The sequence below is a fragment of the Myzus persicae genome, unplaced genomic scaffold (assembly GCF_001856785.1).
Source record: "Myzus persicae strain clone G006 unplaced genomic scaffold, MPER_G0061.0, whole genome shotgun sequence".
NCBI classification, from domain to species: Eukaryota; Metazoa; Arthropoda; class Insecta; order Hemiptera; family Aphididae; genus Myzus; species Myzus persicae.
The window spans coordinates 333,906-343,877 of record NW_019101471.1 but is presented as its reverse complement, the minus strand read 5'-3'; the positions used below and the strand labels follow the sequence as shown (position 1 = coordinate 343,877).

The 9,972-nt window shown below is 32.8% G+C and overlaps 1 protein-coding gene across 2 annotated transcripts in view; it reads left to right on the top strand.

Annotated features, from left to right (window-relative positions):
• Window positions 1-9,972, top strand: part of LOC111029242 — a 96,887-nt gene that overhangs the window by 40,815 nt on the left and 46,100 nt on the right. The window lies entirely within an intron of this gene.

The following is a 9,972-nucleotide window of genomic DNA, read 5'->3' as shown; positions in this document are numbered from 1 at the left end:
CCCCCCCCCCCATTTCCGCCTATGCCTACGTCGTACAAACAAAGATAATTTTCTTAACTTTAAGATTGATAATGGGTCAATTCGTTCTATATAATACTAAAGCTGATAACACATAGTTGACTTCGTCGAACGGAAATGAGCTGTGCTGCGGCTCGTGGGCCTGAGAGAAAAAAGCAATAAACAGTGAGTTGACATCATCTTAAAATAATATAATATATTGTTGAGGAGAACTATGATACCGGTATTACTATGCATATATTTAATTAGTGGGAATCTAGAAAATACCGTTTGGCCGTCCGACAGTGTCGACGGGGCAAAAAAACCTTAAAACCGTTGGATATAAGACAAAATTAAAAAAGAGAAAAAACTCGGACATTATTATAAAATGACACCGCATTGTTGAAACTAGATTTACTTTAATGGTATACACACAAATAAACTAGTCACAGTGTAGGCGTATATTGTATATATTATATATATATATCCACTGAGGTAAAAAGTGGTCACGAATATTTCTATTACGATTTCGTGCTCATAATATTATGTATATGTATATTTTAGAATAGGTAGTGAAACCTCCGGGATATTATGGCGAACATCGACCAACTCAAAAAGAATGTCCATTATTAAGAGTTCCGCGTTATCCGGAGCTAGGGGTTTTTCATTGTTTGTTCGTAGGCGTGTTGAGTGTATACTATTTACGAAAGTGTAAAAGCATTGGTCACTTACTCTATATTATTACATTGTACGTTCGATGTACCTATATATTTATATAGTCAGTTATATAATACTCATTGTAATAATTGTAGAAAATATCTTAAACCATACTCGCCTATAATATACAGCCATATATTAGGTACAATGCCGAGCATTTTCATTAAAAAAAAATTAATTGTATACAATACAATTAATCGATTATAAAACAATAAATCAAAATATTTTATTCCCAATATTATAATAATATGTAATAATTAATTAATGATAAATAATAATATAATGTAACTACTGATTTCAAAACAGATACTTTAAAATATGTATAATTTGAAAGCACGCAGCTGGTATAATAATAAAGAGTTGCAGTAATTGAAATTTAAAACTCATGTGGCCGTGTAGATGAGGTTTGAACAAAAATAATACGTATATAGTTATATGAAACTGAATTATACCAATAGTTATTATTAAATACATTCTCTATTTTAATTTAGGAGATGATTAATAACCATGATTAAACTACTATTAGGAGGTTTCCTTTATATCCTATGCTACCTAGCTACCGCTGCTGCATTAAATAATGATGAGATAAGAACACAACAAAATGACGTTTCCCACCTTTGAAATATATATTATATATAATATGTGTATGAAAAAATACAGAATATTGATTGACAACGAACATTACATTATTATTATCGGTGCGTTGTTCGAGTTTCGCGTTTATTATGTTTCCGACCAAATATAATAAAAAAATATTAGTTATAGGTACCTACCAACGAAATGTTGAAATTCGTATTTGTTCGTGTCCGATGTCGAGGAGAAATACTCTTGTTCTGTGTCCATACCAATATTGTATATATATATCATTCGGGCCGTGGTAAATAGAGAGCTGCATATATCTCGTGTAGGCACCTATACATAGGTATATGTTTGACGATAACATTGTTTGGACCATCACTAAGCGTATGCAAGAAACCATAAATTAAACAATAGAACGCGCACGAAATTGGCGTACGACTTGAAGGACTTGTGCACCCGTTTACGAACAATCGAGTAGAATAGGAGCGGACAAAAAAAAAAATTAGAACGCAGTTGTACAATGATAACAATATATGATTGAAGGGCACCCTTTTATGGGAAAAACGGACTCGTTTAAAAATACCGATGCCGACCGCAGCAGAATATAATAGCGCCGTTCATCATAATAGTTATTTGTCGTAATTATCATAATTTTTCAAAGCAAAGTACAAATCACGCGAAAAAGGATATATTCATAGCTGGGTCCACCATCATTATGGATGATCGATTTCGACATTTTTTTTTCTAGTCATCTCGCGCACGCGCTTTGCCCCATCGGCTCGGTTTATTCACTCGATTCGTACTTATACGAATAATATTGTCATCCCGGGTACGATCGCCAGTGACAGACTACGCCAACGATGGGATATCGGAGCTTTTTTCCGAGGTGGGTCCCAGCTGGCGTCTGGTAGCGGGCAGCGGGCAGTTCGCACAAAACAATAATTATAGAGGCATTCCTGATTATGATAGCTGCGGGGAAAAATGTTTTGAACAATATCGATGTCGAAAACGTCGTTATATTGACATTGGAAAAGTAAAAAGTGATTTATTACATTAAAAAAAAAACTATCAACTTATTTTTTTTAAATCTAATATTATTTTCTGTTTTTATCAAGTGCAAAATATGAATAATTTGTTCGATGTTTAGTAATTACTCAATATTGAGGGTAATATTATGTTCTATTCAACTTTAGGTTAGCACGCAATTATAATAATACACCCCAAAAAATCGGTACCGGGACGAAACAAATTTGAGATAAATATTTTTTATAGCCGAATTTTTTTTTTTAATAACCCACTAATGACATATTGTGTACGTGTCACGGCAGCACTATCGAAAATAAATTGGATTGTTTCCACTAGGCTCCGTCGCCGAAATATTAGACTACGTACCTATATATGTAAGAGGGCAGATAATGTACACATATATAATTTTTGTATACAGGCAATTTTTTACCGTATACGTACCATACTACGGAGGCTGCGAAAAAAACCGACAAAATTACCTCACGGGCGCTTATTTATAAATTATTATAATACGCTGCAGTACGATACAATACGCGTGTTCGGTATTATGTTCGCGTTATAATATTACTATTTGTTAGATGGGCTTTGCTGTTTTTTCGGTATATTATAATATAATATTACTATCATTATTGTAATATATTTGTTGTAGTCGGAATTGGATTTTTTTCCTTTTTTTTTTTTAATCCTATCGGTACAACCATTGTCGTTATACTGTAATTTTTATTGTATCTACCTACCTACCATGCAGCACACCGCTATAATAATATTATATGTTTATTATCCGTAAAAAAAGAAAATGATTTATAAAATCTTATTGAAAGGGTTTATTGGCGTTCGCTATAATGCATTATATTCATCTCGAAATAAAAGAAATAGATTTTGAGAACGATAATAAAATTATAAAATCGTGTAACTGGCACGATAACTTTTTTCTTATATTTGTTATCAAAACAAATCACGTTTGATTTTCTTAAAATACCAGAATTTTCTACGAACCCAAGAGTGAGAGTATCCGAATAATATTTTATATTTACCAAAAATATCTAATCACAAATATAGGTGGGCGATAGCGTTGTATACCTATATGATATTATATTGAACATGATTTTGCCGAAATTTACTAAAAAAAAAAACACGACTTAAATAATATGATTTGAAAATTAATTAGACGGTCGTTACTGATTATAAACCTGTGATTGAGGGTGTTGGTTTTTTTTTCAGTTTGTAATGCCACTTTCTATCAGATTCTGAAATAGATGATATTAAATTTAAAATATTATTAATTTATAGCACTCACATCGGATTGGTTGATTAAGATAAAGTACCAATGTACGGTACTAATTTATTTAATGGAATAATAAATGTAAAGATATATTTAATTATTATACCGACTTCAGAATTAATAACTTAAATGTTTACCCAGTTGCATGTATCCCATGTACATTATTAATTATATTAATACCCAGTCTTCCTGACGAAAACATTATGATGTATAATCATAAAAAAATAAAATAGAAATTCTCGGTAAAAACTTGCTCTCCCTTCGAATTTAAATTAGGAAGTAATTAGACTTAATCTGTAGGTAGAAAAAATCATTTTTAAGACTTTAAATATTAAAGGTATAGAGTTATTTTAAAACCGTGGAAAAAGTTACAAGATAAAATAAAATAAATTTGTGTTAATGATTCTTACGCAAAAAATTATACATTCGAAATTCCACATAATATACCTATAGCTATAATATATACTGTCTCTTCTACACTCTGCAGTGCATTTAATGGTTGACCCACACACAAGTACACAACGTAATATTTTTTACTCGTTTGATAAGTATATACCTTTTTGTAATGACACGCCCTTTGTGTACTTATCGGAAACCAACAAAACGTATTTTTCAATAAAAATACACACATGCGCGGAAGTCTCCGTCTCGAAAACACCTCTCGTCCCTCCGACTCTTCCACAAGCTCCCTGTACATCGTACGTGCACACAATTTTCACTGTTATTCACGGCTAGTACAGCACAATATGTATATTGCTCTTATATAGATATGCACATGGATAATACGCGCGATATATAGTCACGAGAAGTTTTTGTTAGGTACGCTATGATATTATATCACGATAACATCGCCACGTCCGAGAGAAACTTTTTGGATCATTAATAACACAACTTATAATATTTTTCCACGGAATAGCACCATATAATAATATTATTGTATTGTATACTTACCATAAGATTATCGATATATAGACGCATATAATAATAATAATAACATATAAATGCAGCTATGAGTATAATAATATTACAACGGAAACGTGTTTGCATAATACATGTGATATACGCGGACAAGAGTTCAAATGGAATAAAAGTAAAATCTAGACAGCTCGAGTTGCGAACAGGTGTGTGTGTGTGGGGGGGGGGGCATTGAGTTCCGGTGAAAATTTCACTGAATTTAATCATAGACCATATAATACGTATAAGGTCTATGAATGTACGATATATAGAGCGTGTGCAGCGATGATAAAACCTATAAGTTATGTTGCTTTTGTCCCTTAAGATTGATCATTTGCTTCACAAATACGCTTCACCACTCAAGTCCTTTGGCTTGTTCTCTCGGGCTTGCAGAGAGGTTGAAGCTATATGTAAGATTTCTTCGCGAGCTGTTAAAATGTGATATTGCAGACTCCCCTCACTTATAAACTGTCTCGATTCCATCCTTTTACTCTCGTGTGAGCTCTCTTTTCCCCATATCTGCTGTGTGCAGCACTAACTATGTTATGAATCAACCACTTGCTAGGATGATGCTCGGATTGCCAACGAGGATCCATAATATTTTGGATCCAGTATTCCAGTTATACCTACTATAGTCATTATACTCATTAGTCATTAGTCTTACACTGCTTATAATTGAATTATTGTTAATGTATATATATATGGTTATATAGCCGTATAGGCAACCAAAAGTTAAACTTTCAAGATCGCACTTATACTTTTGGCAGCAGTTGGTATTTTTGAAAATTAATAAGTACAATAATATACAAGCGAGCGCATTGTGTCCACGGCGTGCAGAAGACTCGATCGATTTTTTCTGCAGCGATTAAACTGTGATCGGTGGCTATATTTGTGCTATACGTTTCGATAGTATTTGGTGTGCAACAGTAAAAGTCTTAAATAATCATTTAACGAGCGGTCGAGTGAGAATAACAATCGACAGTGTAATCGATTTATATATATTATTATGTATAACGGCAGCAGGCGTGTGTGCTCTCCTCGCGGGAGGCGTGCTTGTTATTGCGCCATCGTCCGTCGTTATCCGTTTATGCATTTTTCCTCTCCTCTTTACACCTGCAGATGTATACACTGTACTACTACTACTACTACTACTACTACTACTACTACTACTACATCGCTGGGAGGCCGCCAATGTCAGGATAATGATGGTAATAATGATAATGATGCGACGACCGAGACGGCGTATGGAGATGAAACTAAAAAAAAAAATTACTCATTCACCGCAGTGGTCGATCGGACGCTGTCTGTTTGTATACATATAGGTATAGCCGGTATTACTACCCAAAAAAAAAAAAAAAACCACTCTCTCTTTCACCCGGTAATCGTGAACTTGAAAAAGAAAGTGCGTGTAGATCGCGCCCCCGGAGGCGAGCGTTGCTGCCGCGGCGCCCAAAGGCATTTCGGGTAGGTATCTGTTTCGCTTCGGTTCGGCCGTCCGTCACGTAGGTACCAAACCGCCGCCGCAGAGCTGTACCTTTATAATATATATTTATATTTTACACGTGTGTGTGCATATCGCACCCACATTAATTATACGACTTGTGTATAATATATCAAGTATACACTGCAGATTTCCACGACTCGCGAAACGGTAAATAAATATACCTACGACTATCCCGCCGACGAGTCGCAATATGGCTATTACTTTATTATATTATACTTGTATGTGTATACTTCGGTTCGGACACTGAAGCTATTCAGTCATCTAATCGTAAAAAACTGAAAGTCTGAAAAAAGCATTTGAAATTTTTTTTTTAAATAGTTTATAAGAACACATTATTTTACTTAGGCTCCTATCATACTGACTTTTTACATTATTATTTATGTAGTTTGAACTCGGTACAAGTGTACATAATGTTCAAATTAATTTAATAAATATTTTGAAAATTTGGTTTTCTGAGCCACGTATTGTTTTCTTTTGGCCACACTTTGTGTATTCTGAGTTAACATGTATAGTAACATAACGACGATTTTTACTTAAATCTCTTTAATATGTAAGCTTCTTCTGCACAAAATTGATTTTATAAAATCAATATTTTTTCATTTTTGCTGTTAATTATCCGAGATGGATATATTGGTTTAAATGTCTCTTTGTGATTTCAAGTTTCCAATCTAAGATATGTATAAAAAAAAGTCAACAACGTCAAAACTCTATTCTCTATTCGTTTTAGAGACTGCAATATAGAGGGAGCCGATGATGGGGGATTAGAATACATATTGACACACACACACGCACCCCAAATATCATAAGTAAAGTTTCGTACCAAAATAGACCAGAAAATAAAGTGTTAGATATATTTTTATCTTTGTTTTTGAATGCTGCATTAGAATATATTATATGTCCGTGGTTAATCGCTGTTTGAAATTGTTGTCGAAATTCATATTCAATAAAATATGATAAAAAGTTAAAATAAAAATTTCACTCTTAGGTATGTCCCGGCAATCGCACATATACATATATTATGTCCGGTGCGCACTGTACATTTATATGGTAAATAATATAGCGGGATCGACTGCAGTTCAAAAGTTTTTGAAATTTCTTGATCTAACGGAAAAAACGGGTTTTGTGCGTTTTAACACATCTGCAGCATGAGCTGAACCGCGGGCACTATATGGTTATAGTTTATCGATGCATGGTAGCCCGTGGGCCCGGCGGTGTTGGACCTTTCGCTTTCTATCGGTTATTTTGACACCGTATATAGGTGCACACGTCGTCGGAGAGATTTATAATAATAATTATATTAACCGTACACGCCGCTTTGTTTACAGCGGGCTATTATGTGAATTTACCGATACATGTGAAGATTTTAATGACTCCGAAAATCTAGACGGATTAACGGTTGTCTTAGCGCACACGCTCCAAACGATTATCTTTTCGATTTACATACCTCCGCCGTCGCACGTACAGACGGACGCCAAAATAATGCGCACACTCGGCTATATATGTGATTCAATTCAGACACCTGTGCGATGCGATATATTATGTGCATTCGCAATTTTAAGCGACCAAAATTAATATGTTCAATTAATCACACGAAAATTAACGAACGCGATGTATAACATCATATTGTGGTATATAGTCTGCTATTATAATAGTGCGTGCCCATACACCTACTATAAATTACAATAATAGACGACTACGGAGATTGATTTGTTTTTTCTTCAGTAACATCAGTTTCAACTGCAGAGGATACACTATTCCATAATATAAATATTATAAACTGAAGTGAGTAAATAAGCTCTCGTGTAGTGTACATTTCAAATATACCGAAGTGAAAACAATCAAAACAAATATAAATTATGATAATCGTTGAGAACTTTAAGATATATACATATAGGTACGTGATACCTACTACGAAGGTATACGCATAGAAAATAGTTGCGTAATTCTTTGACTACAAATGTATATTAATTATAACAAAATGAAACAAAAATAAAAAGCTATGGACTTTTTTCACACCTTAAAACAATTAAAAACAAAACAATAATATTACACAACACATTTTAAATACACAATGATAAGAAGTTGTAATTATTATTTTTGTGAAAACAGTATAATAACAAAACGGCCAAAGTTAAAACAAAAACGAAATTGTTTTAACAAAGTTAAAACGCGTGGACTGATGTAAACGCTAATAGAAATTATTCATAACGAATGAATGTTATATATAGAAAGTCATGATTGTTCGAACGGTTCTCAACTCCCGTGAAGTACTCGTTTATTTTCTATAAAACAATTTTTAAAAACGTCATTATTTTAGAATTAGTACTTAGATGCTGACTTGAACTCCGAGAATAATTAATATAATTATATATACCTAGGTATTTATTGATGAGGAATTTCCTATTATTAAGAGGAAGTTATAATTACTTTGTCTTAAATCAAATCCTTGTCAATGTCGGCCATGATGGCTGTTTGTTAATTGTTACAGACAATTTCATATTTTTCATTTCGACAAAACGAAATAAATTTTTTTTTGGAATAAGCATAAAATATAATTATTTATCACTTATAATATATAGTATGTATAATATACATTTTAAGTTTTAACATTCAGTGAAACGATGAAATTGTATATAAGCGTACAGGTATTAGGTATTTTCATTTTCTATAGGTACGCATAAACACTCGCATTTCTAACTGGATACAAACCTAAATCATGGTAAATGCCGCACCCAATTCCTAAATCTAACCTATTTGATCTCGCCAATTCTTTAGACCACAGGCATATATATTGTTATTTGTAAGTAAAATGTAAATTAAACGCATGTATACACACACAAAAAAAAAAAAAAAAATGGTTAGCTTATGACACGCATCGTTCGATTAGAAATCGCCCGGTAAAACGCATTGTAGAGCGTCACTCACAACAGCGATTTATGATAATACAATATCTTTAATTTAATTTTGTTGATCGCGGCACTAATGCGATTATATAGACATGATTTCACCCTCAGATGATAAAATGTTCGATCTAACGGATGTACATGGAGTGAATACATGTAGGCATGATGTATATATACGTCCGTGGTCTTTATGGAAATAATAAACGATCGAAAAAGTTTCTCGACAATAATCGTTTATTCGCCGTGTGGTTGTTCGCAGTGGAGCGACGTCATAAGGTCTAAATGGGCTCGGAACTTTGAAGAAAACAAAATCCGATGCGGGCGTGGGTTGGTGGATGCCCACGTTCCATTTTATTTTTATGTACTTTAATTTATATGCTATATACCGAGTATTATAGTAGGCACGAAGTACCGTAATGTTTGGTGCATAATATCGTACTTTATATGTTAAAAGTTTAAAATAAACGCTTCGCTTCGTTTCTATAATAAATACCCTGGCCGTGTCACTGACTTTTCATAATATACAGGGTGGTTCATTTATTAATTAATATAATTAACCGAGCATGGTGCCCTTTGAATACAATTTGGTAATACGTTTGAGGTTTGAATACAAAATAGGAAACATATAGGCACATTGTTAAACAAAATATATAATAATAATACCAAAAATAAAATACACAAATTTACAAAGTAGTTAAATGTTATTAGTCTAAGAAGGAGCAGAGATCTTCATTGGCGATTTATTTCATTTAAACGTGGACATTGATCACTTCAAAAAGTTTCAAATTTTTTTTAAATATTTATTTTTTAAATTTGATATGTAACCAAATGATACTCTACTTCAGTATATGAAATAAAAAATATATGGTGTTATTCAAAAAGGTAAAAACTCAAAAAATGATAAAAAAAATAGTAAGATATATATTTTTTTTTTCAGAAATGTTATGAAATTACATAGGTAACATAAAAAAAATATTTTCAAAAAGTTAAAACTTTTCAAAATAATGAGC